Source organism: Bos taurus, chromosome 1, assembly GCF_002263795.3.
Source record: "Bos taurus isolate L1 Dominette 01449 registration number 42190680 breed Hereford chromosome 1, ARS-UCD2.0, whole genome shotgun sequence".
Taxonomy (NCBI): domain Eukaryota; kingdom Metazoa; phylum Chordata; class Mammalia; order Artiodactyla; family Bovidae; genus Bos; species Bos taurus.
Window position 1 is genome coordinate 21,369,207 of NC_037328.1, and position 10,390 is coordinate 21,379,596.

Here is a 10,390-nt window from a genome sequence, read left to right on the forward strand (position 1 = left end):
AAATGTCTATTCCAGTCTTCAGCCCATTTTTTGATTGGATTCTTTAAATTTTTTGATATTGAGTTGCATAAGTTGTTTATGTATTTTGGATATTAACCTTTTGTTGGTCATATCATTCACAAATATATTTTCCCATTCCAGTAGTTGTTTTTTGTTTGTTTGTTTGTTTTGTCGAAGGTTTCCTTTTCTGTGCAAAAGGAAAGTTTAACTGCGTGCCATTTATCAACTTTTGCTTTTGTTTCTTTTGGCTTAGGAGACGGATCCAAAACTCTTTCATGTTTCCTCAAAAGAGTCATCTGCCCTTTCAGCTTCTAACTTTGTACCATTGGTTGCCTTTGAGTCAACTCTGCAGAATCCTAATTAGAGCTCAAAGGAGGAAAATGGGAAGCCTCTGAAGAATGTAATGAATTCTTTCCTTTACCACCTAAGGGCAGGAAATGATCAGATTCATATTGAAGAAAATCGCTCAGAGCTTGTGGGAGACAGATAATAGAAGCTGGACAAAACTGGGCCTGGGGAAAGACAGTTACAGACTATTGTAATTGGCCAGGTAAGAGAAAAAATGAACCTTTGACTAGTGTAGTTGAGAGAGTTGCAAAGAAGGGGGTCGATACAAACACCATTAAGGAGGTTGACTTGACAAGACCTGGCATTAAATAGTGGATACAGCTGTTGTTTAGGGAAAAGTATGGGAAGGTATCTTGTTTTCTAGCTTGGGTAAGACGATAAATCTTGGAAATGATTTGCAAAGATTTGTGAAGGGAGAGGGAATATGTCACAAAGGGTATGAATAAGGCAGAAAGGGAATAAGATGGTAATAGGACTAACTTTGGACACATTGAGAGTGACTGCGGAGCTAGATAACCACAGGAAATTGAATAGGTCTGGGGTTGAGGAGACATACATGTTGACCAGACAGACGGGTAAGTCAACAGCATTTGTCTGTTAAGGCCCCTGAAGTGAATGAGTCTATCCAGGGAAGTATGAGATGTAGGAAGAGCTAAATACAAAATGGGGACCTTGAAGGGAACTGAGAAGGAAGAACGGAAGAAGAAGAAGCAAAACTGAAAGAGAGTCCTGGCAGAAAGCCAAGAGAGGGAATGGTCAATAGAGCCAAGTTCCACAAAACAACATTTACACCCAGAAACCGCTTCTGCCTCAGTGATTCATTGACTCTGTCAACACCACATCATGCTTCTAGTCTCTCAGTGTCAAAGTCCAGTATCTTTCTTTGACTCATCCTGTTTCCTCATTTTCTATATTTAAGGCACTAAGACTTCCTTCCCATTCCTTGATATCCCTTTCTTTCTCTGTAAGCCTGGTGCCATATCTATTCCCTTCAATACCTTACATTTTTTAACTCGAATGATTGATTTTGTTTAGAAACAAAATACATAGAGGCCCCTATGTATTTAAGTGTCAAGAAATGTGTAAGAATAATAAACATCAAGTTTAGAATAAAGATTACCTCTGCAGCGGGTGGGACCGTTATGATTCAGGAAGGGAGTAATTTCAGCTGCATAAATAATGTTCAGTACTTAAGTTGGTAAAGGATCATAGATTTAAGTGTCCTGATATTTAAATAATAATAAAAAAACTATTTAAGAAATGCTTTATAACGACATCACCCTGATAGTCAAGTTTCTAAGTTCTTAATTTGAGATCGTATTCCCTGTCTCACCTTACTTCCCACAATTCTTTGCAATATTCTCTTCTGAGTCTGGTTCCTCTCTATATCATTCAAAAAGGTCAATGTCTAGTGCATTATTTTGCCTTCTTTCAGTATTAGTGTCCTCCTGTCAGGAGTTCATCTCCACTCAGTCAAATTATTCCTTTCCAAAATCTTTCCAGTCCTTTTAGCTCAGAAACCTTTGTTGTGGATTTCTCCATTGGACATAAACTTTCCCACCTTCTGAAATCTCTTGAGAGTGTGTGTGTGTGTGAGGGGGGGGTGGGGGGCAGAGAGAGAGAGAGAGGGGGAGATACATTCTTTATCTATCACTTTCAAATCTATTTGCATAATTTTTAATTAATTAATTTATTTTAATTGGAGGCTGATTACTTTACAATATTCTACATTGACTTGAATCAGCCATGGGTGTACATGCGTTCCCCATCCTGAACCCCCCTCCCACCTCCATCCCAATCCCATCCCTCTGGGTCATCCCAGTGCACCAGCCCTGAGCACCCTGTCTCATGCATCGAACCTGGACTGGTGGTCTGTTTCACATATGATAATACACAGGTTTCAATGCTATTCTCTCAAAATATCCCACCCTCGCCTTCTCCCAGAGAGTCCAAAAGACTGTTCTTTACATCTGTGTTTCTTTTGCTTTCTCACATATAGGCTCATCATTACCATCTTTCTAAATTCCATATATATGCATTAATATACTGTATATGAATGCCTTAATATACTGTTAATGTTATTAATATATGCATTAATATACTGTTTTCCTTTCTGACTTACTTCTCTCTGATATTTTTATCAATATAGTTCAGTAATTCTAATCCTGGTAACACATTAAAATTATGAGGAATTCTTAAGAAATACTGGGTTGACCAAAAAAGTTCATTCATGTTTTCCCCGAACGAACTTGTTGGCCAACCCAATGTTATTTTTCTGGGCTTCTACTCAAACAACCCTGAACGATAGGATTTAAGAAAAACTTCTAAGGCAATTCTAATAGCACAATTCTAGCATGATCATGCCTTGAAGACAGGGGCCACCTCTTCTTAAATGCCTCTATACTAGTGCAGAATTTCACATCTGAGTATGTGAACTATGTAAATATGAGCTTAAATATCAATTTTATTCAATGCAACCAGGAGAAGCTAATAATCTTAAAAAAACTGTTGCACTCTTCTTCTTCTGACATTATAATATATAAATGAGTCCTCTTAGCAGTAACTTGACCTTCAATAGTTCAGTGTCATGAATATTTGGAAGCAGGTTACCTTAATGCACACACATGACCAGCTGGACTGAAACTGGACACTGACTGAGTGACGTTAAATACTGGAATCCAAGGAGGCAAGGCCATAAATCAGAGCTTTTAGTTCCAATGTTTGACAACTGATCCTTAATGCCAGAAGAAAGGCTCAAAGTAGCAGTAGCCAAGTATAAAAAATATAGCATGAAGAATGTAGGGCATTTAGTAAAAAGAATCACAGATGTAGAAAACAAATTTATGGTTACCAAGGAGGGAAGTGGGAAGGTAAATTGGGAGATTGGTATTAACATATATATACCATTGACACTATGTATAAAAATAGATAATAAATGAGAACTTACTGTGTAGCACAGGGAACTGTACTCAGTGCTCTGTGATGACTTAAGTGGGAAGGAAATCTAGAAAAGAGTGGTTGCTGCTGCTAAGTCGCTTCAGTTGTGTCCGACTCTGCGACCCCATAGATGGCAGCCCACCAGGCTCCCCCGTCCCTGGGATTCTCCAGGCAAGAACACTGGAGTGGGTTGCCATTTCCTTCTCCAATGCATGAAAGTGAAAAGTGAAAGTGAAGTCGCTCCGTCGTGTCTGACCCTCAGCGACCTCATGTACTACAGCCTACCAGGCTCCTCCGTCCATGGGATTTTCCAGGCAAGAGTACTGGAGTGGGGTGCCATTGCCTTCTCCAAGAAAAGAGTGGTATATATATACATATAACTGATTCACTTCACTGCACTGCAGAAACAAACAAATTATTGTAAATCAACTATACTCCAATAAAGATTAATTAAAATAAATAAAGTTATACGTATATTAGGAAAAAAATGATAATGCAAAGGTGTTTAAAAAATTGGTCAGGATAATATACAGTAGTGGGATAAATCCTGCTCTAATTCTCCATATTAAGTCATAAATGTTTATAACTTGGTGTTATAAACATGTGTTGCATTGCTCTTTATAGGCAAATGATATTTAAGTGCCTAAAGTTGCTTCATCTATGTTAGTTATGTCAAATGATAAGCTTCTGTGTATTTGCAATAGTCGTAATGGCAAGAGTTAGGTAATTACTTATATCATTGGTATACCATCAGAAAAGAGAAGGTATTTTATATACAATTTTTCAAAAGGAAATTGAGAAGATATATGAGATAACTTTTAATGTCTCTTCCAACCTTTAGAAACTTTTACTAAACTCTTTCTATCTATCTGTCTTCAAGCTCACTGATTCTCTCCTCGCCATGTCACATCTTCCGATAGACACATTCTTTTTTGTTTCAGTTGCAGTGTTTTTTGACTTCTTGCATTTCCTTTCAATTTTTTCTTAGATTTTCCACCTCTCTTGCATGTTGTCCACTCTTTCCCTTTAGAGCCCTTATCATATTAGTCACAGTTATTTTGTTTCATTAAAAAATTTTTTTTAAGAAATTGCTTGTTTTTCCTCAATCTTATTTCCATTTTCTGTATAAGAGTCTGTGGACAAAATCAGTTTAAGGCCACTCAGTAGCTGTTCCTACATGTTCAGTGGTGAGCGGTGGGAACTGCAGACTAGTCATCAATAGAAAACTGCTGAAAAGGCACACTGCTTGCCTTCAGACCAAGCTGCAACCTCAGGTCGAGTAGCAGTAAACTCAGAAACTGGGGCAGTGCATTCATTCTGAAATGTCTCTTTGGTCCCAGCCTTTCCAGCAGCACCCTGCTCATCTTTTTCAATCTCTTTAGGATTTCTGTAGAAGCAGAGATTAGGCATGACCTCCCATGAGTGTACCTGGGAGATGGTGCCATGCATACACAGAACTTCCAGGGCAGCGTCACCACATCAGACTTGCTGAGTGATCTCCACTGTTGGTGCATGGATGGCCATGTCCACATAGCACAGAGGAGAGTCTGTGTCACACAGAGCAAGAGAAGGCAGGAGATGCCTCTGTGAGAGGCTAGTTGTCAGTATCGGGATCAGTAACCACCAGAAGTGTCAGCTCCAGGCAGCCTGGATCTGGTGCCAAGTTCCAGGAGTCACTCTGTGGCAGCAACAAACTTCAGCTCCACTCGTGGGTCAGTATTCCTGGATGATATGCCATTGACGTCAGCTGGGTTTTCAAAGGCAACAATAGCACCAGCTGCCAGCTTCTCTCAGGTTTTCTTCAGATTTGTGATATAGATGCTATGGCTCAGTGAGTAAAGAATCTACTTTCAATGCAGAAGATACAGGAGATGTGGGTTCGATCCCTGGGTCTGGGAGATCCCATGGAGGAGGAAATGGCAACCCACTGTAGTATTCTGGCCTGGAGTATCCCATGGGCAGAGAAGCCTGTGGGCTACAGTCCACAGGGTCCAAAAAGTTGGCCCCAACTGAGCACTCATGCTTTCCATCCCTTGCCTTTTCTGACTATTCCATTTAGAAGTCAGGATTGGTGTCACCTAAGTGGGTTTCCTCATGTGAAGAGTTGACTCATTGGAAAAGACTTTGATGCTGGGAGGGATTGGGGGCGGGAGGAGAAGGGGACAACAGAGGATGAGATGGCTGAATGGCATCACTGACTCGATGGACGTGAGTCTGAATGACCTCCAGGAGTTGGTGATGGACAGGGAGGCCTGGCGTGCTGCTATTCATGGGGTCGCAAAGAGTCGGACACGACTGAGTGACTGAACTGAACTGAACTGACTGAAGTGGGTTTCTGCTGAGAGGAATTTGAGGACACTTTCTGCTTTTATTTGCAGGAAACCAAGGGCTCTGAACATTGTGAAAGTTTTCCTCTAAGTTACAACAGAACCCAGAACAGTGTTGTGTGGACTCCTCTCTGGGTGGCATTTGTTGTTCAGTTGCTCAGTTGTGTCCGACTCTTTGTGACCCCACGGACTGCAGCACTCCAGGCTTCCTTGTCCTTGACCATCTCCCAGAGCTTGCTCAAACTCACGTCCTTTGAGACTGTAATGTCATCCGACCATCTCGTCCTCTGTCATCCCCTTCTTCTCCTGCCTTCAATCTTTCCGAGTATCAGGATCTTTTCTAATGAGTCAGCTCTTCACATCAGGCAGCATATAAAGAAAGACTAATCACAGTTATTTTCAGTTCTATCTGCTGCTGTTGATGCTAAGTCACTTCAGTCGTGTTTGACTCTGTGCGACCCCATAGACGGCAGCCCACCAAGCTCCCCGTCCCTGGGATTCTCCAGGCAAGAACATTGGAGTGGGTTGCCATTTCCTTCTCCAAGGCATGAAAGTGAAAAGTTAAAGTGAAATAGCTCAGTCGCGTCCGACCCTTAGCGACCCCATGGACAGCAGCTTACGTCTGGTAATCCCCAAATCTGTGTCACATCTGAGTTGAGTTCTAATGCTTGTTCTGTCTTCACTTCATACTGTGTTTTTAATTGCCTTTGGAAGGCCTTGTAATTTTTGTTGAGAGGTAAATATGATGTGCATGCATAATTAGAATGAGGTAAAGAGGGCTTTAGGATGAAGATTTACATTAATTTTTGCTGGGGCAATAGTTTCTAGAAGATTCATATTCATCAAACCTCCTTGTTTTGGTTTTCCTCTGGACATTGGGCTTCCCTGAGAATGCCTCTTCAGAGGAAGTCTGCTTCTTGTAGGACTAAGAGATGTAATCCACTGTTTTACTGGAGCCCTGTTGGTGTGGTAGTATTGCATGGGCAAGGGGAGCATTCTATAATCCTTCAATTAAATTTCAGTGTTTTAATCAGCCTTGCCCTTGAACTGTAACCTTCACAGGTGCTTCTTTGTGATACAGCATCACCCACCTGCCCACCTCCATGTACTCCCTTCCCTGGCTGCAGCCTTTCCAACCTATTTCCTTGAACCTCTGATCCCTGTTGACTATGTTTTTGTTTTTGTTTTCCCTCTCTAGGTGAACAGCTGACTCCTTGAAAAATACCCTGATGCTGGGAAAGATTGAAGGCAGAAGAAGAAGAGGGCAACAGAGGATGAGATGGTTGGATGGCATCACTGATGCAATGGACATGAACTTGGGCAAACTCTAGGAGATGGTTAAGTACAGGGAAGCATTGTGTGCTGCAGTCCATGGAGTCACGAAGAGTCAGACATGACTTGGTGACTGAAAAACCAAAAAAGAAGAAACAGGAAGCCAGTGGGGTGAGGGGAATGGTTGGAGTGGGAAGGGATTCCTTTCCACCAACCGGAATTATTGTTGTTCAGTTGTTCAGTCGTGTCTGACTCTTTGTGACCTCGTGGACTGCTGCATGCCAGGCTTCCCTGACCTTCACCATCTCCCAGAGCTTGCTCAAATTCATGTCCATTGAGCCTGTGATGCCATCCAACCATCTCATCCTCTGTCGGCTCCTTCTCCTGCCTTCAATCTTTCCCAGCATCAGGGTCTTTTCTAATGAGGCAGCTCTTCAGATCAGATAGCCAAAGTACTGGAGCTTCAGCTTCAGCATCAGTCCTTCCAATGAATATTTGGGACTGATTTCCTTTAGGATTGACTGGTTTGATCTCCTTGCAGTCCAAGGGACTCTCAAGAGTCTTCTCCAATACCACAGTTCAAAAGCATCAATTCTTTGGTGCTCATCCTTGTTTATGGTCCAACTCTCACATTCATACTTGACTACTGGAAAAACCTTCAACTGGGATATGGTTCAGAAAAAAGTCCTTTTGCCAGGAGAATATCCTTTGTTATGGTTAGACTGTTGGTTTATTTCACAGTGATTACTCTCTCCTTCCCTGCCAGAGCCACAGGGATCTTTTTTGGATCGTCACAATGAGAACCTAGTGGAGATTCAAAAACTCAAAGCCCATGAAAATGTGGGGGCCGTTGTAAAACTGCAGCCCTAGGAGTTCTCACTCTTTACGCTCGTCCATCGTCCATATTCAGTTTCCAGCTGTTTAACAAAATTAGCATTTCCGTGTTGTTCCTACCAGTTTATGGCTCCAGCAGCTTTTGGTCCAGGTCAGCAAGTCTTACCTGTGTCTCTCTGGATGAATTTGGCTCTTCAGACTTTTGCCTGGCAATTTGTCCTGAAACCTCAGTTCTCTGATGGATTGAAGAGCAGACATGGCTTTTCAGTTGGGTTAGCTTTTTCTTGTTGTAGGGACAGCAGTGGCAACTTCCAAGGTTTTCATCTGTTAGAATGAACCCAGAAGCCTTAGTTATACACAACTGTAGATTTCTAAACTTGTAGGCACACACAGTAATTAAACACAAGATTTAAAAATGTCCTACTGGAACTAAATATCTTATCATTGAAAAATATTTTAAAACATTAGGAAAATTGTCAATATTTAATATTTGTTGAAGGTTAATGTTTTGATTTTTGTCAGTTTTCACTGTTGACACAGTGAATGTTGTCTTTAGTAATTTTATTTATGAAACTGCTGCTTCTCAGCTAATAAACATAGCAATAGCAATCACTGCCAATTTCATGAAATCTTCCTCAGAGGTTATATTATTTCTACTCACATTAATCAAGAGTAATGTTTGTTCTTATTTTATTCTGTAGATTTATTTGGGGGATTAATATGTTTATTTGAATAACTCAGGATATCTGGATACTCTGATCAAGTTCAGCATTTCACCGTACAATGAAACTTTATGAAACTACTCACTTTTGTTTCTTAATTTCAACTACTTTTAAAATCACATTTAGCGTCACAATCTCAGGATTATTGTGATTATTGAAGCTTTTGGGGAACGTACTGTTACTAATGGGGTTTAGAATATGCTACCTCCAAATATGGATGCACACTTGAATAGTTTAAGTTGAAGGAATTTGAGAAATGAAATGTGCTAGAAAGACTCTTTGCTCTTCTCTGAAGCAGGTCACAATGACCTCAAGTGAGAGGTGCCCCCTCTTTTTTAAAAAAAAAAATTAATTAATCAACTAATTTCTGGCTGCCCTGTGTCTTTGTTGCTGCACACAGGCTTTCCCTAGTGGTGGCGAGTGAGAGCTACTCTAACTGTGAGGTTCAGGCTTCTCGTTGTGGTGGCTTGTCTTGCAGAGTGCAGGCTCTGTAGTTATGGTATACGGGCTTAGTTCCTCCACGGCATGTGGAATCTTCCTGGACCAGGGATTGAACCCATGTCGCCTGCATCGGCAGGTGTATTCTTAACCACTGGACTACCAGGGAAGTCCTAAAGGTGCCCTCTCTATACCAGGAGGTAAGGAATGTCCTTCTTTTTGAATGTGAATGAATAGGTCTTGCTAAGATTCTCCCAGTTTCCTGCACTGAGTTCCTATCTTTTTCATCTTACGACATATTTCTACAACTTGTCACTCTTCATCAAATTCAGCATAAAAACATGCAGATTTATCTGTTTCTTTGTGTCTTCACTTCCTCAGGAGGGCTCTTGTGTCACATAAAACATATTTTTAAGCTAAATACATTTGTATGCTTTCCTCTAATTAACCTGCCTTTTGTTACAGAGATCCAGCCAAGAACCTGGAAGGGTAGAAGGAAAATGATATTTTTTCTTCCAGACATTACAAAGAAAGTTTTATTTTTGTCTTTTGTTTTCTTTTAGTTTGAGGTACTCACTGACAGTATGTTGTAACAAATGATGTTGTAACAAATCATTAACATTATCCAAGTTTAAATGATTGTTATTTTGGTATATTATAATGTAGGGTTTCCTCATTTGAGTCACTCTATGTTAATTTGATATCTTGTCTCACTCGTCAGGCCAATTGTGGGTCAGAGATGGGTGTGTGTGCTAAGTCACTTCAGCTGTGTCAAACTCTTTACAATCCTATGGACTGTAGCCCACCAAGATCCTCTTTGTCCATGGAGATTTTCCAGACAAGAATACTGGAGTATGTTGCCATGCCTTCCTCCAGGAGATCTTCCCAACCCAGGGATTGAACCCATGTCTCCTATGTCTCCTGCACTGGCAGGAAGGTTCTTTACCTCTACCCTTTGTTTAAGGTTGTGGTTTCAATTGGCAAGTCCTGGGAAGCAGGGTTGCCTCTGTGTAACTCAATCACATTGGTGGTTTCTTGAATTGCTCTGTAAGTATAGGCTTAAATAGACATAAATTTAAATAGGGCTATATTCTTAGTTTGGCTTCCCAGGTGGCTCAGTGGTAAAGAATCCACCTGCAATGTAGGAGACCTGAGTTCCATCCCTGAGTTGGTAAGATCCCCTGGAGGAGGGCATGGCAACCCATGCCACTGTTCTTGCCTGGAGAATCCCAGGGACGGAGGAGCCTTGTGGGATTCAGTTTACAGGTTCGCAAAGAGTTGGACATGGCTGAAGCAACTGAGCCTCCACATACATAATCTTAGTTGAAGTACCTTGAAACCCTGAAATTCTATGGGACAATGAAGAAGGTAAAATTTGAAGTCTAGTACTTGATTTCCCTGGTGGCAAAGATGGTAAAGTCTGCCTGCAATGTGGGAGACCTGGGTTCGATCCCTGGGTCGGGAAGATCCCCTGGAGAAAGAAATGGCAACCCACTCCAGTACTCTTGCCTG

At 41.2% G+C, this 10,390-nt stretch overlaps 1 pseudogene; it reads right to left on the bottom strand.

The window, feature by feature from the left end:
• Window positions 1-3,916: 3,916 nt before the first annotated feature.
• LOC112447020 (small ribosomal subunit protein uS2-like) lies at window positions 3,917-5,912 on the bottom strand (annotated as a pseudogene).
• Between the last annotated feature and the right edge of the window lie 4,478 nt (window positions 5,913-10,390).